Genomic DNA, 26,175 nt, shown 5'->3' with positions numbered 1-26,175 from the left:
TTATATGGCTCTTTGCTGCTGTCCCCCATAGTGGTATTCCGTATGTCCAGATTGGTTTTATAATTGTTTTATATATTTTAAGTTTATTTTCTATGCTTAGTTTGGATTTTCGACTTGTTAGCCAGTGCATTTGTCTCCTTGTTGTCTGTATTTTGTCTGTTATTGATTTGATATGCTGTTTCCATGTGAGTTGTGTATCATGTGGAGTCCTAGGTATTTGACTTGTCTTGTTTGTGTTATGTGCGTGCCGTTCAGTAGGATGTTTGGTGGCGTCTGTTTTCGCAATGTGAATGTTATATGGTTGCATTTGTTGGGGTTTGCTTTTATTTGTTTAGCTTGCAGCCACTTTTCTATTTTTGTGGTGTGTTCTTGTAGTAATGTGACTGTTATTTCTGGGTTAGTGTGTCTGACTAGTATGGCTGTATCGTCCGCGAATGTCAGTATTTTGCTATTGGTAGTTGTTGGTATGTTGGCCGCGTATAATGTGTATAGTATTGGTCCTAGGACGCTTCCTTGCGGAACCTCTTGATGTCTTTAACTTCAGAGTATGTGTCCTTGATTTTTATTACGAAGGTTCTGCCGCTTAAGTAGGATTTTATTAATTGGTATATTTGCTCCGGGAATTGTTTTCTGATTGTTTGTAGCAGACTCTCATGGTTTATTTTGTCAAATGCTTTCTCGGTGTCCATAAAGAGGGCTGTACAGTATTGTTTGTTTTCTAATGCTAGTACTATTTCATTGATGAGCCTGTGCATTTGCTCTATCGTGGAGTGTTTGTTTCTGAATCCAAATTGGTGATCTGGTATTAATTTTTCCTTCTCAATTATTGGTTTTAGGCGGGCATATATTATTTTTTCTAGGATTTTTGAAAACACGGGAAGTAGCAAATGAAATTGTTGTACAGAAATTTTTTTCATTCTCTCCATGTCTGAGATAGCAACTTATAAATATCATCCACATTTTCTAACACCAATTATATAGACCTCCTTATATAATATTACTGTTTCATAAGTTGCAAAAAGCGAAAAATATATAACTAACAACTCAATATGAAAAGAGAAAGCGCAGCTAAAGTTTTTGTCATATTTACGTAATGTGAAATTTTATTATACTTTTATTTGATGTGTATTTTTGTCGAAAAATTAAATTGTTTATATATCTCCCATATTTGGTTAATATGTTCTACAACTTTCGAATGTCAAGATATAAAAAAATTATTGTAACCGAATGTAGTACCGTTTCCTATCTAAAATTGAAATATAACAAATTTTTGATCAAAGTATAATTCAAAAAGTATCATTTCGAGATCTATTATATCAGAATATTTCAATGTACAATGTAATAATCGAAATTTCTTTAAAAAGCAATATCAAATTCTTACATGAGCTATCATGAAGGTTGAAATCATACTGGATCACGATTTCCAACGATTTCTGTCCCGTGGCTCGCTACACGAAGACCAAATTTATTCGGACAAGATGATTGCCAGATGTCGATACATTCTTACAGAATATTTTCAGCTAGCCTAAGGATCCGCTATAAATCTTAGGATTTATTTGGCTAAGATTCTCCAAAGGGACAAATAGTCTTTCTCTTAACAGTCCCTAAATCTATCTCACCTACTACGGGAAGATACGAGAAATCTGCTTTTTCTCGCGTACGATGCTTCCCGCTAGCAACTTTCTCTCAAGGGCAGTTAGCATCATTTTCCAACGACCAATACAAAATTGGCCAATCAAGAACGACATCCATTTCCCTCACTTTCCGAACCAAGGCTTTCCTCAACGAATCCTTAGACACACCCCATCATAGTTTTCCTTTGCAGCATCATCGTGACGGAAAGTCAGTCGCTACACAGAGTCGCTACATGAGAGTCATTACATAGAGTCGTTACACAACAGTTGTTACAGTCGTCAGAATTGCTACGCAGCGGTCCGAGTCAATCCAAGTTTTCGGCATCTCAAGCAATCATCATCCGAACTTATATCGCGCATCAAAACACATCGACCAGCAGTCAAACTTTTAATCACGAATCGCGAACCGATAATAGTAACCGCGAATTCTATGCATAAGTGTACACATAGATTGTTAATAAATATTTATTGTTAAATATATTTGAGTGTTCCTTGAGTACCTATCACGACCTAATCACCTCAGATGGAATCACGTCCTGTAAACAATAGAACGTAGTATTTATTATTTTATCGGTTTATCAACTGAAATTCGGTATCATATATGATGAAAGCGCTTTTAAAATACAAAGAAATCACTGCATTATCTAGCTTTTAGACAATTATATAAAAATAAACTAAATAATTAATCTACCTTTTTCATTTAAGTAACACTCTCTCATTTTACAAAACAGAAATTTATGTATGTATATTTGGCTTTAGTTCATTTTATCAAATTATTAGGTATACGATAATACTATCTCTCTTAACACATTGACTGCCACGACACCCGTATTCGGGTGTCAGCAAAGTTTCTGGTCAGGCCATGAAACCCATATTCGGGTGTCGCTTATTTGACTACTTACGAAGGATCGTCGTAGGTATTTGAAAAGATATTCCATAATAATAAAACTGTTGAATTGTTATAAAAGTAATACGAAAATGGTTTGTCATAAAAGTAATACAAAAATGGTTTATTAAAAAAATTATTTAGCATGTAAAACTTTAAAGCATTCTATACATAGCTAAGGTTGGTCGGGTCAATTTGGTCAATAAGTTGTTGTTTTCTTCAAATTCCTTTGTGCCTTTGTTCGGTCCATTCGATGTCTTTTATTTGCATAACATAGTTTGCATACGCGTATAATGCTTCTTCCGGAATCATAAGCCTCGTAAAAGCTTTCTTTTTCACTGCTATCTAACTTACTAAGAAATAAGTTTTCAATTTTTCTTTTCGACATTATAATGAATTAGGGCAGAGATTTTAAGTTATACCGTTCGTTGCTCGGCCAAGATTCAAACAGGCGTGGCCTGACGGAGATTTTTTTTAAAACAGGCGTGGCAGTCAACGTGTTAATAAGGAAAGTAATAAGGAAACAAAGAATATATCTCAAAAATATATCTCATTTATAATTTTTCTAATTGTCTATTAACGATGTGGTATTGTTTGAAAAATAAAACTTTAAAGAAGAACTGTAGATTACTCTTTTCAAATGATTGAATGTAATATCATAAATAATTTAACTTAAATAATTTGTATAAATAACAGTTTCGGAAATGTTCTTTAAATGATGATAACGAAATAATGATAATAATATCATCTTCTTTGTCTAGATGATATTTTAAAATAATTTTATGCATTAGTTTATTTAAATGAGAAAATGATTTTTTCCGAATCATTTTCTTTTATTATTTAGAATTATTTTATTTGTTATTTATGTTGATATTCTATTCAAATAATTGCTTATTTCATTATGTGAACATGGTTAACTGCACCAGAAATATTAATATCTTCCTCATGTCAGACCCTCCTTTCGAAGAAGGACCAACCTCGCCGTTCACCATATCCGGGGGTAGGCTCCCGCCTTCATACACCGTGTAAATAGGTATCATAGTCTGAGGTCATGATCCCCATCGTCTCCGCCCTTACCCGTCCCGGGATCCCGTTCGGACCCGGTGCCACTTCGCGAGAGGCCATCCAGCATCTCGTCATCCGCAACCCTCACTCCACTGTCCAAGTGGAGGAAATGCGTGGCTGACCTGGACAGTCATCTTGTGGCGGGAATAATGTGAAAATGACCTCTGCAAGCAACGTCGGATTCATATCCGCGGTTAGCGGTGGGGAGGGGACACGTAACAGAAACCACTTCAATTACTGGGCAAGTACTGATTTTAATGTAAAATGTTTCGAGTAAAAATTTCAAATCGTTTCAAGCGAGACATAAATTTGATGTAATTAATTTTCTGTAGCAGGATGTTTAAAGGACACTCAGGAAAGAAAAAACTAATTTCAGTTTCCCACTCTGTTTTATGATATAAAAGGATCTTTAAAAAAATTCAATTCAGTCTAAAAGAGGTCGAGCTAGACTGATGTGCGCCCTTTTTTCACAAAGCTACACTAATTCAAAAATCCATAATTTTTCATTCAAACTTTAGTGATCCCCTAATTTTGTGGAATAATGTTGTTTTTGTTCGACCAGTCGCGGGCAGACATGATCGCGAGGAAGCGCATCAACGGGAGTCGTAAATTCCTGTTACGATTAGAATAATTGACACCACGAACAGTTCGATCCCCGTATTTCGGTTAGGACAATAGGGGTGGTTGATTTTGTAGAACATTGCGGTTGACAGGTTATACTATATATTTTCAACAACGATTTTACACTTTGCTGATGTATAACTCTAATGTGTATCTAAGATGTGTATCTGAGGTATGTAGCTGAGATGTGTATCCAAGATGTATATCAGAGAGGTGACTGCAGTCAGGTGTTGACTGTACGATTATCGTAGTAACAGTGAAGTGCGTTCTCGTAGCATTACTGAAGAAACCTCGAGGTAGCCTTGTTCATGGGAAAAACCAGCTTTCCCGTTAGGGAAATATTCGTTTTCTCCGTAATTAGTACGAACGCATAATAAACCTAAGGACTGTTCCAGGGACCATCCATAAACCGATAACACTTACAGGAATAATGATTCCTTCAAGGTTAATAGGAGTTAGTTATGAATACCAAGACAAAAGATAAACTAAAAGCCTAGGTTTATGGTGGGTCCTTGAGTTTATTGGGGGTCTGAATAGCGGTGCAGACCCTTGGCGGCCAGGCAACTATAGACGTCGCGCGGACCACTTCACGCGACGTAACAAGTGTAGTTAGTTAATAAAAATAATTCTGTAACAGAAGCTGGGTCCTACCGAATGAAGAATTTATTGACGTAGAATAAACTTTCGAAAGTACTATTTTTTCATAAAAAAAAGTATCATTTTGTATTTTTTAAATAGCATCATATATTTTCATATTCTGAAACTACAAAAGCCCGTATTCAATGACACAGTACCATATGCCATTATATATATATAAATGGGACAACAAAATATATGATCCCATCTAACAAATATAAAATGACGCCTAATTTTATTGAAAAATGATACATTTGAAATCTTCTTTTGCATCAAATTATTCATTTACTGTTGCCCGAAATATCTTTTTGCTAAAATATCAGTTCAACTACCATTGTGATCAATTTATGAATCACTCTATAGACGCATTTCAGCGTCAGATCCATTATTCGGAATATTTTGAGTAATTCATTTTCTCGCGCTTATTTGAATTTCAGAAAGTTTTTGAAGATATGTTCCTTTCATATCTTCTTCCATTCGAGAAAATAAAGAAGTCACAGAGAGACATATTAGATGAACATGGCGAAGTGTTTCAGCGTTGCGATCGATAGTCAATTAAAAAACTTTATTTGAAAAGCAGAGAGCCGAATTCAGTCAGATGTGAAATAATAATAAAGAATAAATACATACGTAAATATCATAAATATCATCATAAGAATCTCATACGTAAATAATACTGTTGTTTTTTATATAAGTATTAGAGGAAAATAAAAATTATTTGTTAATATCTGATCGGTAATGAATATTTCTTTATTTTTCTCTAATTCTTCATTTTTTCTATTAAGTTTTATATTTCAATTCTATAAAACTCCGAACAGAAACAACTTCCATTTGTTGGGAACCCACGGGTATAATGCAAAAACATACACGATTTATGTACATACGTATTAACTCGTAGAGTAGTCTTCAATTGTGAATCTTCCTTGATTTCTCACGCAACTGGGGCAAGCTATAGTCCTGAAACGGAGAATTCTGTGTATGAAATTAATATTAGGTTATTACATGTTTCGCACTTAAGTCTCAGAAGAACTGTATTAATTGCAACATCACCTAATAAATATCCAATCAAATGAAGATCTATAGAGATAAGAATTTATTCGGATAAAACTGATTTACATTAGTTTACATCCTGGACGGACGAACTAATATAATATAAGTTATGAAGAATATTTCTCTATTGTTAATTATCTCTGATCTTTTACTTTAGGGGATCAAATACTTTGCTAAATGTAAACTAAAAGGAATACTATATATGCCTACATGACTCATATATACAGTAGACCTCTGTATCACGCGAGGGATATGTATTATATGTACATGGGTTATGGATGTGACGTTATACGAATTCCTGTTATAGGAAAACGCGTTATATACACGTAAGAACGGAATATACTATACATATATGTCGGGTTCACGTAATGAGTAGGGTTGGGGTTAGGGGCGTGAAACGAATCTTCGTTGTGATTAGACATTGTTATGCAATACAGAAGATATTCAATAGTGCAAATACGAGTATTATAGAATTTGACAAATAACCGTAGTAATTAGATACTCGAGATCAGGTTCAATAATCCTAGGTTCAATAACGAATCCGCGGTCAACGGGATAACAAAATGCGCTTTCTTCCAAAGTCCAAGTTGTACCCACTTTCTTGTCTACGCTACAAGTATTACTGGACTAACTCTGTTAAAACGTAGAATATCCACCGGGCGTAATTTCCGTCTCGGTGACGCTGCAGAGGAAAACTATACGGGGTGTGTCTAAGGACACGAGATCCTCGGATTCGTCGAGGAAAGCCTTCGTTCGGGAGGTGAGGAAAATTAACGTTGCTGTTAATTGGTCAATTTCCATACTGGTGGTTAGAAAAGAATGCTAGCCGTCCTTGAGGGAAAGTTGCTAGCGGGAAGCGTCGTTCGTGAGAAAAATAAGTTTCCCTATCTTTCCGTAATTGGGACAATGATTGTTTGTCTGTTTGAAGAACTTTAGCTTACTAAATCTTAAGATTTATAAGGGACCTTCGAGCTAGCTGAACATATTGTGGAGATGCGTCGACATCTGATACCTATCTTACCCGAAGAATAGGATCTGCGTGTGGCGAGCCACGGGACAGAGACCGTTGGAATGTTTACATTCGAGTGTTACAACTATTTCCTTTTTAAGGAGAGCTATATTATTACTCCATATCTTTGTCACACAAAACGTTCATCCCTTGTCCGCGGCTACGTTCGGCGACTGGCTGTCGCTTCGAGCCCAAGCTCACTATTACAAGTTTCGAACAATTACAATCGGACTGAATGACTACAATTGTTTAATTACAGCTATGGTAGAATCTAGATTACAATGTTACGGGGTTTTCCCAAAGTTCCAAAGGGGAGGCTCCAGTGTTCTTCCGTCTCCGACATATATATAAAGTAATATAAAATAAAAAGAATAAAACCACATACAAAAGAATACATTAATTTAATACATTAATTAGTAATACATTAATTTCTTCGCTATACTTAACGTAATCCAATATAGTAGTTATGATGGATGTCCTGAAAAGTAATAAGTTTTAAGTCTGTTACCGTGTATTTTCTTTATAATATTATCAATTATGATTTCATAATAAGGGGTTTTGACAGAGTGGATTCTGTATGGTCCTAACCATTCAGTATCTAATTTGTGTCTTTTGTGATCATTATGGATTAATACAAAATCTCCTTCTTTAAATACCTTTTGAGTTCGAACTATCTTTCTTTTCTGGTCTCGAAGGTATCGTTTTTGGCTGTTTATTAATGTTTTTCTCGCGATATCTAAATATTTATTTAGTTGTCTTTGCCAGAGTGAAAACATATCATTGTAAGTTAGATTCGAAGTTTTCGCAATTGCTGATGGTAGATTAGCGTCTCTACCGAATGTTAGTTTAAAAGGTGAAAATCCGGGACCTTTGTGTACGGCTGTGTTATAACCCAAACATATGAAGTTTAATATTTCATCCCATTCTTTATCATTATTATCATGCAGACCTGTACGAATTAAATCTTTTACTACGGCATGTGATTTTTCTAGAGATCCATTTGACTGAGGGTGGAAGCTAGTGGTTTTAGTGCGTTTAATCTTAAATGCCTCATCGAATTTTAACATAAGTTCGCTAATGAAGTTTTGTGCCTGGTCTATTAGAATCGTTTTGGGTGGACAAAATATGTAAATGTAGTGTTCTAAGAGTGCATTTATTATGGATTCTGTCTGTTGTGTTTTTAGTGGTACTAGGACCAAGTATTTTGTCAGTTTGTCATGTATTAAGAGTATAAATTGATTTCCTTTCTTAGTTTTGGTCATAGGACCTATGATGTCCATAGCAATTTTATCGTTAGGTTGTAATGGTGTGTCAGGTATTATTGGTTCTTCTTTTGGTCTAATCCGCGTTAATTTCTCTTTTTGATAAGCTTCACATTTCTTTATAAATTCTTCGACTTTATTTAATAAATGTAGAATTTTATATCGTTCTTTTATTCGTTGGTAGGTCTTTTGGATGCCTAAGTGTTCTATAGTCCCGTTATGATTTTCGCTTATGATTTGTTCGATTTCGTCTTGGGTTAGAGTTCATACTGGATCCCATGCGAATGTGATTGGTTTATATGTGTCCTTGAAATAAAGAAGAATAAGCTTAATTTGATTTTTTTCTAGTTCTGAGAATGTGATACCTTCTATACCTATCTTTTTGTTTTTCTGTATTATTTTGTGGAGTTTCTTAAGCCAATTTGCTTCTGAGAATTCTCCTAATTCGCTTCGAGTTAATTGGTAGAAAGAATTGTCATTTGATTTAATTTCTATTCTTTGAAATGTGTCAGTGTTCTGTTTCCATGTGGTAAAGTGCTGAAAGAAATCTAGAAAAATTTTATTCTCGGGATTTTCTATTTTTGTAATCGTGTGTATTCGGGATAAACTGTCAGCTACTGGGTTATCTTTGCCTTTAACGTATTCTATTTCGTATTCATATTCTTCTAGTTTTAGTCTCCATCTCATAAGTCTTGAAGAAGGGTCTTTACAACTGCTTAGCCATTTTAGTGCTTGATGGTCTGTATGAGTGATAAACTTCCTTCCTAACAAATATTGTCTTAGTCGCTTCAATGCCCATACGATAGCTAATAATCCATTTTCTGTAGTCGTATAATTTTTCTCTGGAGGGTTTAGCGTTCGAGAGATGTAACAACACGGATGTCAGCCTTGTGATAATACGGCCTTCATTATTAGCGTCTGTTGCTAATATGAATGTTTTAGAGAAATCTGGGTATGACAGAACAGGTGCTTCACAAAGTTTTTGTTTGAGTATATCGAAACTGTTCTGTTGTTTGTCCGTCCAATGGAAGGTAGTGTCTTTTTTGTTTAGGTCCGTCAGGGGTTTGGCTACTTTAGAGAAGTTACGTATAAATTTCCGGTAGTATCCCACGAGTCCTAAGGATGATTTGATTTCGGTAAAGTTTTTAGGAATTCTAAAACTTTCGACTGCTTCTATTTTCTTCGGATTAGGTTTTACTCCTTCTGATATTATTATGTGTCCTAAATATTCGAGTTCTGGTTTTAGAAATTCACATTTGTCTGGTGGATTTTTAATCCTAATTCTCTTAGTCTTTGTAATACTATGGCTAAGTTTTCATTGTGTTTTTGAATAGTGCTTCCAAATATAATAATGTCGTCTAAATATACAAAGCAATGTTTATTAATTAATCCGCGCAATGCTGTATCCATCATTCTCTGAAATGTTGCTGGTGCGTTTTTGAGTCCAAAAGGCATTCTGTTAAATTGGAAATGTCCTTGAGGTGCTGAGGAAGCAGTGTATTTCTTTGAGTTTTCGTCCATAGGGATTTGATGAAAACCGGATTATAGGTCAAGTGCTGAGAAGAATTTCGCGTCTCCTAGTTGGCTTAATATATCTTCTATGTCGGGTAATGGATAGGGGTCTTAGTCAGTTCGTTTAGTTTTCTGAAGTCAATAACTATTCTCCACTTCTGTTTTCCTGATGCATCTAATTTCTTGGGAACAACCCATACTGGTGAATTGAAAGGAGAGTCTGATTCTTCTATAATGTTTTTATTTAGTATTTCTGTCATTTGTTTCTCGATTTCGTTTTTGTGGCACTCTGGGCGTCTGTATGTCTTGTTTTAATGTGATTGTATGTTTTGTTAGATTAGTACATGGTAATAGGTCTGTTTCTAAATTGAATACGTCGATGTAATGTATTAATATTTTCTCTATGGGTTCGCGGAGTTCGCGTTCAATATGATTTGTTCTCACTATGGTTTTAAGTTTAGCAATCTTGATCTAATTCTTTACTGTCATCAATGTCGTTAGAAATTTCATGATTTGTCTCACCTGAATCGAAGAAGCATACTTGCGTTGGTTTGCCTTCGAGGTAGATGGTTCGAACTTTCTTTTCGCCTGGTTGTATCGTTTCTGGTTTCTGAAAGTATAAAATTTTATTATCAAGTTTTAATTTATCGTTGGAGATTTCATACTGGTACTTCTCTAAACAAGGCAGTCCTATTATTCCATCTTCTATTAGGGGAAAGTCTTCCGATACTATACAAAATTTATGTTCTTTGCCAAACATTTTAGATCTAATAAATTCGTTAGTAGTATATTTGTCCTGTCCCATGTAGAATATTCGAGGTTCATCAGCTTTGAAGGTTTGAGAATCTACTTTGTCTTTCTTCAATAGGTTGATTCCTGCTCCTGTGTCGATGAGGTGTGTCACATGTCCAGTTCTTGTGTTAAACAGTATTGTGAGAGTTTGTCTGTTGTAGTGTTAACTCTTGGAACTTTTCTTGGTCTTCCGTCGTTTCGTCGCGAGTTTCTGTTTCTATGTTGATTTGATTCACTCGCCCTGGCGGGAGGTTTCGTTGGTTAGCTGATTGAAAATTTCGGCATTGAGGTGCAATGTGTCCAATCTTTCCAGATTTGAAGCATTTGGATTGCATTCATTCAATGGGTGGTGTTTGTTCTGCTTTAACGAGTATTTTCGTTTCGTTACGTTTCATGATATTTCTTGTTGATGGTGTTAGTCTATTATTTCTTAGTGGTTGATGGTCGGTAAAACAGTTTGTAGGTAATCGACTGGGTCCTTTTCTCCAATCTCTTTGTTCTTCTCGTAAGTGTAGTTCTATATCGACAGCTTTCTTTTCTGTTTCATTTAGTGACGCTGGTTCATTGGCCAAAAGTATTCATCCGATCTCATGGCGTACTCCTTTTAAGTAAATTCGTCCTACTTTTCTCATTGTAGCACCGAGCTGCGAAGTGCGAAAGGTTAAGCGTCATAACGAAGCAAACACAATTAGAGATACGTGATTATTGACTCTTGATAGTTAATCGTTAATCGTTAATTGTTGTTAATCATTAATCGTAATTTTTGTTAATCGTTAATCGTTAATTGTTGATCGTAAATTGTTGACTGTTGATTATTAATAGTTTAATAAACTTTTTTATTGAACATTAAGAGTATTTCTTGTGGGCACCTTCACTAACATACCACCTCAAATATTTAATCGATATCACCGAGAACCTGTCACGTAAAATGATAGGAAAATAATAATACAACGAAAATTGTTGGGTTCGAGATACCTTTATTTAATAGGAGTACAAGTTTGCGATTAGACCGTTACCGAAAAACTGAAGCCTCGATCAAGACTCAGCCCTTCTAGATGTTCGCTTATCTTATGCCTACATGCCGAATTCATATTCCTTTTTTTGGGAGTTGGTGTCGTGTGCAAAGCGGTTCAGGTTTTCTGAGTCGGTTATAGATATTTGTTGACGTTACAAACCGATCGTCTTCTTTCTATTCCACCGCGATTCGCACTGACTCTGGAATTCCATATTGCCGCTGACGCAATAATATAATATAATATAATATAATATAATATAATATAATATAATATAATATAATATAATATAATATAATATAACATAATATAATATAATATAATATAATATAGTAGTCAGTACCTCATGGCATATCCACAAGAACGAAATCCGCAGGAAGCAACACATAAAATCGGTTTCTGAAGGAATAAAACTATACAGTCATTATAAAATCAGATTGGAAAATCATCCAAACGTAACAGCCAGGGAACTTTATTCATCTCATCAATCCAGGAGATTATGAAGAAAATAATTGATTGACCTCCCTCTTTGATTATGCATTAAATCTGTACGAATTCCATGATGTTTAATTAACTACATTAATGCAACTGATACTGACATTTTTCTAATGGAATAAAGGTCTACATACTGGACAAATCTACGCCAATAAACTACTTTGCCTACTTCTATGTAAATATCGTAAATTACATTTGACAATTATATTCCCTCCGAAAGAACAAAAACGTAAGGATTTTAATGAGGAACGATAAAAGAAGAAACGCTTTCTAAGTAATTACCAGGCTAGTTTTGAGTCCGGATATTAGCACTTTTGGTTCCTTTCGGCAATGGTAGCAATTTTTAATTTTTAAGTTTCTTTGTCCATCGTATTCTGAATATCCAATCGTGCCATAAACGCGATTACTTTTAAAACGTAATTAGTTATATCGGCTCGAGCAGTAAAGGACTATTTAATCTTCTTTTATTCTAATTCTTACCTAATCGTTTGAAGCCTCATCTAGGTATTACTTAGCCGGTTCCCATCATGAGCTTCCCATCAAGGGCTACCCATACCTCGGGCACACGGAAGTGCATGAGCATGTTGATTAGGCCTTGCGTTCACTAACCAACCAATTAACGTACATATTTTCGGATTTCCGCTTGAACCGTACCGAACTGTTGATTGCACTGAGCAAGGCAGAATCGTTACGTTTTTGGAAGAGCGCACATTTCATCCTCTTCGGAGGGAAATCAAAATGGCTTTCGTGTTTCTGTTTCTTTGTCCCAACGGTCGAGCCTCGAATTTTTCAAAGCTCCGCGGCATAGTTTAGCGCATTCTGCAAACTTTCTTTATGGATAGATCATCGTTTCAAGGCTAATCTATTTCTTTGAATCAATTACCCAATATTAATTTGACATTAAGGTAACAAGTGTTGCGCATTAACTGAATGTCGTGCACACATGCAATTATGTTTTAAAATAAGAATATTTACATTGTTGCAGTTTGTTGCTACTTCAAACTTACTTAAAAGAACGATAGCCGAAACGATACTAATAGTATTACCCTCGATCCATTGTAGCTAAATTTTTATAACGAATATTTCGATTAACTGGTTGCACGCGATGTACTTATATATATATTCTTAGAAGCGTTGAAGACTGGCCAGGGAAACCATTATGGATAATGAAAGAAGAGAAAATGGTAAGGGAATACCGAAGAACAATAACGTGCTTAATAATGTTAATACTTTAGGATATTTATAAAATACTAGATCATGCTTTATACGTGGAAAAGGAAGTTACGCTTACTTAACATAGTTTGTATATTACATAAAAATGGCATCGTTATTATGATAGACGTTTTCTTTATTCAATGAAATAATAGTTATATTTATGTCACCCAGAATGGTAGTGATATATCTCCAATCATATTAAAAATAAAACCATATCACATACATGTTCAAGACAATTTAAAAATATCAGTATAATAATGAAGTATCTGCATATGTAATTTTGCCGTATTTAAAGAGATGATATTGCTTTAAATACTCGCCAATATTCAAAATTTTACAAATGCTTGTTTTTCCCGAAAAATCAATAATGGAAGTTGCACCACTATTACTCTGAACCACGTTCGTTTCATTAATGTAATTTTCAACTGTTTTATGCTTTTTATATAAGGTCAATCATAAATACATGTCCATACTTTATAGGGCGAATCTACTGAATTTGTTCTTGCACAAAAAGAAAGCAAGGGAAAAGCTTCGAACATTTTCTTTAATCATCTACATCTCAAAAATTAAGATATATAAAACATAGTTTTTATGACGTTTTTTACTCATTTTAGTGTATAGATTCATCCCTTGAAGTATGGACATGTACTTACAACTTACTTGTACATTCTTTACACAAATACAAATTTCAAAATGCGAATAAATTTTCAGCATGATCAACATTCATGAGTTTATTAAATAGTCCTCTTTTTATGAAGTTAGAATATCAATTTCGCCCAGTTGATTAGCACATTTAGAACGCTCTGCTATAGTCATTTATACGAAAGTGGATCTCGTGGAGGAATACACTACAAAGATTATATTTTTTAGTTAATCTTAATAACTCGAAACTTCTATATAACTATAATTGAGAAACCTTTGTATTATTCATTATACTAGTGAATTACAATATTTAATGGAACCATCTTTGGTACTTACTGTACGTTTAATTATACATTTAGATCACTATTCATATTTTATAGTACCTAATTTTATAATATTTATGTAATAAATGTCTTGTAGCTTTGGTAATGGTTACAAATAGTATTTATAATATTTGTAATTTAATATGTAAATGTTACATCAAATTCCACATTATTTAGTAATATTTTCATATGATTACAAAAATTTTCCAATATGAAAATGAAGATACATATATACAACAGAACGTGCTAAAAAGACGCATCGTTGTGAAATAAGAGCATCTGTTAATACTTTTTGTTGTCACTATATGTACATTTTGAGATTAAGGTAATCATAATAACTCTATCCCATTACAACTCTATTGAAATTTCAGAATGTTTCGTATAAAAATGATATATGCGTCAAAATTTTCTATGCTGATTGTGCGGATATTTTCGTGAGCCACTATACATATAGTAAAATATTATGACGCAATTAAATTGTCTTTTTATAACCTGCGTATAAGATATGAGTGAATTTATAACAGAATTGTTAAAGCTTGTAACACTATTTTGTTACTTTATCTGAATATCTTTATATTCATTGATGTCGAAATTATAAGGTACTAAGTTACACATTTATTTCTGTCCTCTTTAGAATATTTACTCATGTTTATATAAACAATAGGAATATTTTTTGGCTAAAGGGATAGCTAATGTCACAACGGTACCTGCATTTAATGATGGACAATTGAACAAATGATGGAAATTTTTCTTAAATTAACTTTAATTATAATTGTTGCTCAATTATTTAGTTGAATATGGGAAAATATTGACGTTAAAAATATGCAATATAAAAAACTAATATAAGAAACAAATACTGAATTTTGAAGTTAACATGAAATTTGGTTTCGAGTAAGAAACCAATTGGTTAAAGGTAGTTTTATTTTTAATCGATTGTTTATAGTTGCAACGACTACTATAGTAAGTTTTTAGAGGCTCACTTGAAATCATGTTATAATTCACAGAAAATATTGATTTCCATTAAAAGTTTAAACAGCACTAATGTTTTATTGAAACTTTTTTAAGTTATATTTTACAGAAGTAGAATTAATATCAAGTGGAATTATGATTTGTATCAAAAAATTTGTTGCAGTGTAAGATGAGATGATCTACAACTATTTTTGTATTATACGTATAACATAACGAAGTGACCTTTTTTCCAAGAAGTATGAGTGAGTTACTTTTGCACGGCCCTGTCTCGAGAGGAAATTAGATGTTCATCTGTTTTCATAAATAATGTTTTTCATAATCAAAAAAGTATGACATTCGTCATTTCAGTAATCCTTTCAACTTGTTTTTCTTTTTAAATTTGCACATTTCACATTTAGTTATATTACATCATGATACATTTATTTAAAATATTGATATTTACAATCGTGATGAAGTCAATCGTTTCCAATTTATCAGAAACTTATAAGATGCACAATATGGATGCCATAAATCATAACTGCACTTATATACCTATCATGTACGTTAGCCAAGTAACAAATATTGATTTACGTTAGCACGCTAAAGGGAGACTATTATTTAACGGTATCGAAAACTCAAAACAATAAAACAGAAGTACGCATACGTATATACATATATATACGTATATATATATACGTATATATATACGTATATATATATATATATATACTGTTACTACATTGTATATATATTAGTATTAGTAATATTAAAAGAGGAATAGGAAATAGGAATACCATTCAGTTCTATTACACACTGGGCAAAAAAATTCGTATACGCTTACTTTCCAATGAATAGTTATGAAACGTACAATTAATGCTGAAGATAGTGGGAATAAATAATTGATTGCTTCAATATTTTCATGATTTTTACAATATATATGTATCTCATAATTTCTATGTACATTTTTAGATTCATTCTAAATTTTATCAACATATTTATGATTGTCCTATCTTACTACAGTGTTAGTAAAATTTCAAAATATTTCGTATTCGACACATAATATCGATGCTTTCTTGCACAATTATTGTATGTCCACTCGTAGCGCTTCCAACATAAAAACAATTCTAAGATATCAATAATGCCTTATAATTAAATAAATACTTTTTGCATTATATTTTTCCTTATTAATGTTATTATAAAATTGGTTGCAAACCGTGCAGTGATTCTTCTTAGAAACATAGAATGAGAAAGAGGCATGGTGTTTCTCGAAAATATCTCTACATTACATATAGCAAAGTTACCATTTTTGACATATTGATGAAGTAGATACAAATATGATTTTTATATATTATAAAGAAACCGTCAAGAACTATTTGTTGCACATAGAATTTACTAATTGCAGTGCTGTAAGCCATCGAGATTACATAATATATCACACTTATTGATCAGAAGTGTTCAAATGTACTTTCGTAAGTCATTGCAAGTTTTCAATATTATATATCTGTTTCATAAGCCTTATTTCTACCAGCACTATCTCATATTTCATATACCAACGTTGATCCATTAAATTCTACGATTCTCATACTTCTAATGGTCAACAATCTCATCTAACTAACTATCTTCGTTTGTTAAGTGCACACAATACGTAGAAATTCTGAAAACAGAATGGAGTGTATCGAAGTGAAACGTAACTCGGTCCACTAATTCCAGAAAGCACAAACACGATCTATTATACGTATTTTGTTCATAGTAACAGTGCACGTATATGTAATCGAATAAATATAATCAGATTTTAGAAAAATATAGAAATTCATTCAGAAATAGTACTTCATATAACACATTTTTGCACACATTTATATATTTAATAAATATTACATGAATACATATTAAAATCACATAGGAGAAATATAAGCCCAATTTTGTCGATTTTTTAACTTCTCAAGAAATAATTAAAGAAGAGAATAATCTGACACATACGAAGATACATACATATATGTAAACTTTTCGAAAATATGTGATATAAATAGAAATTTTGTAACAAAATTTTCGTTTGTGGCAGAAAAAGTTATTTGAATATGTCCAGTTACATTAATTGAAAATTTGGCGACGACAGACTAGCAAAATCGTAAAAATGAACACTTATAAGTTTTATACTTATTTATACAACATAAATAAATTTTCGCAGAACTTCCAACGGTCAAATAGATACATTTTCCTAATAACTTCCTATTTGTTTACTATTTTCTATTGGAAAATTCTCTCTTCTTAAGTTTATTTCACATCAGACTGATTTAAATTCTACATATTATTTATATTTATATCATAACATTTTATATACTCTAAAACTGTAATACCTTTAGTTAACTTAAACTGTTGCATATGGTTGAAAACCTTTTGTCAGAGATAGTATTTATGTATGAAAATCTTCGCATTGATATTTCTTTCTCCTCTAGTAACTTGGATATAGTTATGATAAAACCTACGTTAAGTAAATACAGTATTCCTCAAGATTACGATATCCGAGAGGGCCGCGAAAATAAAATTCTTACTACTACTTAGAAAAGTAAGAATGTTTTCAGGAATAGATATAGATAGATAGATATAGAATTTGTTTTATCTCTCGTTTCTTTTACGAGTGCGGTTCTCTGTTATCCAAACATATAATTCTCGATCACTAATGGAAAGTGCAAAGTTAAATGCATTTAATTTTAGATAACTCACTTTTCAAATTGATATTCTACAAACAAGTCGATAAATTGTGAAACGTGTTTATGTTTATGTTTAATGAAGAAGATAAATACACAAACTTCCAATATTTATGATACATATAACAGCAATTTGGTATATAGCAGCTCATACAAAGTCTTTTATCAAGTATGTTATATAAAATTTATAACAATAATACTATACTTTAGTATATACTCTATATGCTACTTTATATGTTTACTATTTTTAATTCATGATACTCATATCATCGCTGGCGTTAACATTCACAAGTAAGTTTTCTTATCATTCACAAGAAAATGTTTAAACTGAGTTATAGTTTAGAAATTAATGAATCTGAAGATATAAAGTTTGCTAAAGAAAATAGTTCTACAAAGTTTGACAATACTACCATCAATTCATTATTGCTTCATATTAACTCTTAATAATCAATTTAATTGCGTCGTAACATTCTACTACGTGTATAGAAGCACGCGAAATTTGTCGTTTTTGTTATGAGTCCTTCAATTTGAATTTTCTCTTACTTGTGTGAAATTCTGCTGGTTGTCAGGTATCGCAACTTCTGCCTTTCTTGAATCAATCGATATCACTTGTCGTTAAACATAATAGGAAATAATGCGAACTGAACGAGGCGAAAGAAATGAAAGAGCAAGAGAAATGAACCAAAGCCGCGAGTGTTCTCCACGTGACTGGCGGAACTAGGTGTATTACATCGGCGAAGAAACTAAACAGAATGCCAGCCAATGCGCAAGTCTACTCTGCAATGATACAAATATCTATATTGTCTTATACTCACCGAAACGCTTTCTACGTTCTTTCTTTGCCCCTGTCATTCGGTTGAAATTTTCACGCTGTATTATAAAAATAGGAGAAAATAGGTACTTCCAGAACTTTTTACTCTGATGACCACTTATTTTTTATGTAATCAACAAATATTGGAATTTTAACCATTAGAGTCCAAGCCTTGAAATAATGTATGCAGGTTGCATAACAGCGATATTATTAACACAACGTGAATAAAAGTAAGTTATTATTTTATTACGATACAAAAAGAATCTGTCACAAATTGCAGACAAAAAATTCTATTATTTGAAAGCTTATCGCATGAAATATCTCAATTCTTTCACACTTCATAAGATTGTATGTTCTAAATGAAAAAAGAAATAATTACAAAGAAAAAGATTGTGACAGTGTTATACAGAACTCATAGTGAAGAAACTGAAATAAATTGTACAAATCATTTTGGAATCTCATTAGCACTGTAACAATACGGAAGTATCTGATTCTGATTATATTGGTAATATGTGATTATATTGAGAAAATTTGAAACGGATCTAAAAAAGGTATTTATTAGAAAATCATTACATTTCATAATGATTACCGAAACATTTAAACAACTAATTATTCAACATATATTAATTAGGCACAATATTTGGTGAAACTATATTTATCATAAATTGCATATTCAAAACCATACTACTCATGCTATATCATAATTTTTCACTAATTGTAAGTGTATGTTCGCAATAAATATCTTGTAGCTCTTACATTTTTGGATACGTTTCAAATTTTAGATAATTATTGAAAATAAGGACGCCCTTACCGATTGTAGTGCCTTTGAAATATGTTATCGAAATCAACACTTTGAATAATTTTATCCTATACATATAATCGTCGCTAGGCCTTAGTTTTCAAGATATTCGCAAAAAAAATGTAATTAAATTTATTTATACATTATTTCATAATGTATACACTTTACTTTGCACTTTATTTTGATCTTACGCTGCTTGTGTCCGCCATTATTACAAATTACACTAAATGTATTAATAGTATGTAGGTTCATACAATTGTGTATACAGCAAGCCTATCACAAACATAAGTTTCAATAATTACAATATCTGATGTTATACGATTAGAAATGAAAATAGACTATATATTAGAAGTATTTTTGATTTTACACCGTTTTCGAGAACATTACAACATATTTAGTTTGCTGTTTAGTTAGTTAATGAGTAATGTAACTGTTGTTACATGTATGTCCAAATAAAATACAAATAAAGTAGAAATTATTTCATACCTTTTAGCGCTTTTCGATGTCGGTATTATATTTTTGGCCAAAAATGTTTTATTTTACATTTGTTAGTGAAGCGATCAATATTTCACGGCCAACATAAGATGGTTTTCATTAATAAAGTGGTAATTTATTTCTATCTATTTATTATTTATTTCAATTCTTAATTCTTATCAATGAATAAAAAATTGTATGAACTGTCCAGTCCCGCATGCGAATGAGGAATAAACAGTTGTACTCCGCTACCGATATTATACATTGAAAGTGATAGAGAACGATATTTCTGCAATTCAATAGTGTGTTACAGATCATTTCACAATGAAGGCACGCTTATCCCGCAAAACGAATCCGCATAACAATGTTTCCTGCGATGGAATCACGAGTTGAAGCCTATATTGAAAAACGTAATATCAAAATGCTTGCCCAAGTTGATGCTTTAGAATCACCTCAATATCGATATTGCAGAGCAATCACTGATCACATGTAAATCAAATTGATAAACAACAAATTCTTTTCAATAACAACAGGTAATAATAAACATATCAGAAAATTTTTGCAAACGGGACCAATCGATGATGGACTCTAGATGATGCGAAAGGTTTCGTTCCGATAGCTCGCTCAAATCTTAAGTAATCGATGGACATACATAAAAGTTGGATTTTTGCAAACAGAACAAAAAAAAAAGAGGTTACAATAACTAAAACCAAACATTTTTAATGGGGCCGCCCGAAGAGCATACTCTACAAAATGCAAAAAAGAATCATCCCGATTGGTCAAGCCGTTTCGAATTATCGACTAACAAACATAAAGAGAGAAAGAAAGAAAGAGAGAGAAAAATACACGTCGAACATAGATATTTTCTCTCTTTTTCGAAGTCGGTATAAAAATAATTTAATTTTCTGAACAAATATATTAAAATTTTTATTCCTTACAAAATAGATGCTACTTAGAACCAAAAAAGAGAATAAGCATTCCAGATTTCAAGAGTTTTGAGAGTTTCAAGATTTCCCAAAATTTCAGATTCGAATATTCCCAATCTAAAAATCAGAAACAAACGTGGATAGAAGCCAATATAGCGTCAATATAACGTGAAAAATACCTTAAAACTTCGCAGTTTTACATAGTCATAGCTTTTGCACCACTGGATTGCTCAACTTCAAACTTGTATTTTCAGATTCGCATCGAAAAATATAGGATTGGATATATAAAAGTCTATAATCAACTTTTATACTTGTTCAATTAATTCCTACAAAAGTCCGAATTCAAAATTTTGTCCGACATTTTTGATTTATTTTTGTATAAAAGATCAACCTCCCTATGATTATACAATATTTTCAGTAACAACCTATCATATTAAATATATTATACAGGGATTGATCCAACAACAAGTTCAAACAGGCATGAATCGATTCCTTACGAGAAAATCAAAAGAAAATTTAGAATAAAATTTTTTCGTATAATATTTCTTTTTCAAAGAACCACAAATATATCATCTAACTATTACAAAAACGTAAATGTAATCATACAATTTTGTAAATAGTCAGTTGAAAAATTTTACTGTTGTGTCTGATTTCCACGAATTCCCTACGTTCCAAAATAAATCAAAATCCAATAACTTCGTGATAGAGAACTTGCGTAACTTCGTTCTCGATATTATAAAAGTGAATATCACGCCATAAGTAGATTATGTAACCCTTCAACTTAAAAAGAATTTCAATTTTCTTGATAATCACATCGCCTCCTACATGACCGGTGAAAAAATTCCATGAGGTGATCTTGAACATATGAAAACTCAAGTGTAAATTAACTATCTTTTTCGATAGTTTGGTGTTGTGAAGTTGTAGTGTAAGTATAGAAGGAAGATGAGAAGTTGGCTAACGGAATAGCACAGAGTCAGTAGAGATATTGTTCTCTATCGCTCGTCGTCATGCACTGCTATATTGTCTCCTTTGTAAATGTTTATTTTCGGCCAATATGCATGCTTATCTTTATGATTGCATTGGATTGCTCAGAAATAACCAGTCAGACTAACATTCCTTTGTTTAATCATCTTGTCATTTCTGTACGCATTATACAGGGTGTTCGACTACAGATGTCCGAAAATTTAAGGGGTGATTCTTGACGCCGAAATAAAATGAAAATCACGAATAAAAAATTGCGTTTTCGGCTTTGTTTTTAATTATTGACAATTAAAAATATCCCTGCACATGAGCAAACTTCCTTACACAAACTAAAGGAGATCAACCTAAGCAGCGGGGCGTTCAGTGATCCTCAATCCGAACGACACATGGACGGGCGGCAGCTTGCCTCGTACAAGACGAAAAGAGACCATGATATTCAGAGACGTGAACATCCTCGTGCGATGTTTTGCAAAAGAAATGGTAAATTTGAACGTTAAATTTACTTATTCATGGAAATTCCTATGAAATTTCCGAGTACAGAGGATTAATGTTTCCTTTAATCCTTTGCCTCCGCGAATGTCCATAGCAAAATCAAACACACATCGCGATTTGACCTTCCGCGGGCGTCCGCAGTAAAATCATACATGCACCGTGATTGTCCGGCCGTGAGTGTCCACAAAATATACAACAAAATACAATAGATAATACAATTTTATGCAAAATAGCGAACAAGCTAATTAATTTAAATATAATTACAAAGTATACATAATATAAAAAATTAAATAAATTACTTTTGTATATGCTTTCACATCTTTATTAAAAGTTCCCCACTTAAATCAGTGTATTAGGTAATAATTTTGCTCTAGATTGTAGACTTTCCCTAAATTCATATATACATATACATTTTTAGATATATTATTATGTTAGTACAAGCTGATGTTACAACGAACAAAGTTCTGTACCCAATTAATTCGTTCTGACATACTCCACTGTGCATATAGTCCACATATTGTAATTCCTTGATAGTTCCGAAAATATTAAATATAGTAGAACCTGCTATATCTACTTATAATATTAATATTATTAATAATATAACTAATTAATTAATTAATATGGTTATTATTAATTAATAATTATTAACTTCTCTGATCTTAAATTCGTTTATTCAAATAGAAATGCAGGAAAAGAAATTATCAACTTGTTTTAATATTTAAGTATCACATACTTCCTGGCCGTTAAACTACATCAATTTTCGGGATGAAAATGTACTTACATTCTCATTATTTTCATTTGCTGTTTATGCCCTGTTATGGTATATATACATGTAATAATAGTATTTCTAGCAGAAAAAAACATTCGTTATTAGCAGACATTCTGTTGGGATAAGAAAATATTCGGATAGTAGAGCGTTCAGATATAGAATGTTCGGGTAATGAAGAGTATTCGGATACGGGTGTATCTACTGTAGTTTCACAATACACAATTTAATTTTTTATTAAGAAGCAAGTGAAACAGAGAAAAGTAAAGATAATTTTATTGTATCTTGAATTATAATTGTCCTACAGTCATCTAGCATTGTAATCATTAAAAGTTATGACTTCATGAATGTAAAGAAATTCTCTGTTTCAAGTGACCAATGTTCTTATATTTTTATCAAAATAATAACAATAACAATAAACCATAATAATTAACATAATTATACGTTTATTATCACATGAACCGTTCACAGACAAAAATGGATAATTTTTATATTTTAGTGCAAAAGTACTTGATTGTCGCTTATCTTATATAACTTCATCGACTTCGCAAATGAGCGACACATATTGTAATCACTTTAAGAAGTGTGCGTAAGTAGAATAACTCGAAAACAATCATGGAGCTAAGAGGGAAATTTCTTAATTTCTTAATTTTCTTAATTGTTACGTAATGCGAGGGACGGAGGGATAGGTTACTTACATATATCCTACTCAATCCTGTAGATTTGTGCCTCTAGGGATTGGATAGCAGTATGTGAATTGTCGGAGGTTTGGGAAAAGTGAGATGATGATATTACGAGAATAACAAATAAGTGATATTCTACGCGATATAGGTCCAAAGCTATTGGAAACATAACACAGTTGGATTCCGCGTCAAAGGTTTTCATTTTGATTAGTCATCTTTCGATGAATTCGCGCCTTTCATCACCGAGATATGCAAGAACGCTGCCGCTTAACATTTGTTGCAACACTCGAGTACTCGGCCGACAATGGGAAAAGTAACCCTCATCCCGACACATACTAAGTCTTAATTGTCCCCAACATCTAGAAAGTCTGATGAATACACAGTTATGGTCTATAAAATCTCTCCGGTTATCTATATATATCCTCGCGTTCACTTTGATTGAGGACAATAATTCTCAGTAATGCGTTAGAACATCGAAAGTAAATGAAGGGCAGTGATCAACACCCTGTGAGAACAATACGGCTCTGCGAATTTATTTACCATCTAGTGGATTTTGCTACGACTTGCAGAGACGCAACGAAATTCGAGGATGAAGGCAGCGTCCTTCGTATTATAGGAGTTGTTTGCAGGAAAGTTTTTTTAATTATATGTTTAAGGTCACATGGGTCTTTTGAGGTTATTAATTATCACATTAACAATGATCAGTAGAACAAAAACTAATCTATAGCAAATTGTACACACTAATGTCTTTCAGAAAATCTACAGCATTTTCTCGGAGTCATCTTCTTGTAGCATATTGATATAATATTATATTTAGGATAGATGATTAGGATATGTTCAGTAGAGTTTAGTATACCGCAGGTGTCGTAGATATTTGAATCTAGGCGAGATTCATTCAAACCCTACAAAACCATAATCCTGCTCCAATACGGAAATGCTATTCGATGTGCTGGGCTGTTTTTGAGATTGACCCTTCTCGTAATGTAAACCCTTTCTATTCCGCATGGGTACTGTTGGCGAGGTTCACTATTCTGAAAATGTTATCCATGTTCAGCTCTCCAAACTCTTCGACATCTTTGCATATATGTGATGTGTATACACTGTCAAAATACCAAACCGAACTTTTCGCAACATTATTGTCTTACGAAACATTATTTGTGAACACGTCCAAAAATGCAAACAAACACAAGTTATCGGTGACATTAGCAAATTGTCCATTTCACTTTTTAACAGTTTTTCACACCAGAATCATTTTTCGTAGCGTCGGGATTTTCCGCGATTTTGATTTGCAGCATCTCAAGAGATGTCAGTGTATCGCGGGCGGAACATGAAAACGCAACAGAAGCTTTCGAATCCGTCCGATAGGCTGCGTAACGGTATAAGTATCAACAGATCTTGATTAATTTTAATTTCTAGTTTTGTTAACTTATCCACTGCATAGAAGAAACGTCGAGAATTTTCACGCGCCATCGCTATATGCTCTTAAGTCACTCGCACTGGTTCATCTTATTGCTGTTTCTGCCGAAGCTGCGTCGACCTGCACAACCTTTAGTTTGGTCTTTTATTAATTTTTTATTAAAAACGCAAGCATTTAAATCTTCCACGTGTCATACGTCTCTTTGCAGAATACTTCAAGCTTTACTCCCGTCGCATTCACTTTTACGATGCAACGAAAAACTTCCTGACTCACGGATTGCACTTATTATTTTAAACAATTGCAACTTGCACCAGATAACAAGCGTGAGAATATTTAATTTTTCGAAATCATCATGTGCCTGAGCCCATAACCTGTTCGATATACAACACGGTGCGCGTGATCGCAAGAAAAAAAAAACTGAGTGAATCGAGCATATCAATAAAGAAAAGCAAAAGCGAATCGCAGTTAGCAATTCCAACGAAGTATATATTATTTGACTATATTTTTAGTCACTAAATGAACGATTTTACACACTTTTGCATTGAGCCACGTCATATGCAACAAATAAATATAAATATTTTACCAAGTTAATAATGTAGACACCATCAGTCAACAAATCACTTGTATAATTTAATATAACTGATTTCTATAACTAACTGATTTGGCTTCACTTCTGTCTATAATGAATGATAAATTGTAATGATACCGGATATAATTCAGACAATGTGAACTATTAATTTGAGTGATTAATCATAAATGTCAAAATGGAAACACTCGCATAAAAGTTTCATAAAGGATTCATCGTTTAACCCTTATCTGGCATAGCTGAGTCATTGTCATTACGGACGCTAAGTATTTTATTTTGTAGCAATAAATCAAAGAAGAAAATGAAAAGGAGTTGGTGATAAGGATTCTTCACATAAACTGTTGTTTGTTAGCGAATTATGAGTTAATGTGTTACGTCGCGTAGGACATCTGCACTCCATCCCTCGCTACCTGGCAGCCAACGGCCAATCTA

At 32.7% G+C, this 26,175-nt stretch overlaps 1 long non-coding RNA gene and 1 pseudogene across 1 annotated transcript; both read right to left on the bottom strand.

The window, feature by feature from the left end:
• The window catches only part of LOC122574348, a 69,710-nt pseudogene extending 51,050 nt beyond the window's left edge, over nt 1-18,660 (bottom strand).
• Nucleotides 11,502-12,334, bottom strand: LOC122574181. The gene is made up of 3 exons (XR_006318934.1): nt 12,258-12,334; nt 11,824-12,026; nt 11,502-11,701 (listed from the first exon to the last, which is right to left on the bottom strand). It is a non-coding gene; the product is annotated as an uncharacterized LOC122574181 (long non-coding RNA).
• Nucleotides 18,661-26,175: the final 7,515 nt, after the last annotated feature.

Source organism: Bombus pyrosoma, linkage group LG13, assembly GCF_014825855.1.
Source record: "Bombus pyrosoma isolate SC7728 linkage group LG13, ASM1482585v1, whole genome shotgun sequence".
NCBI classification, from domain to species: domain Eukaryota; kingdom Metazoa; phylum Arthropoda; class Insecta; order Hymenoptera; family Apidae; genus Bombus; species Bombus pyrosoma.
This window is presented reverse-complemented; position numbering and strand designations above follow the sequence as displayed.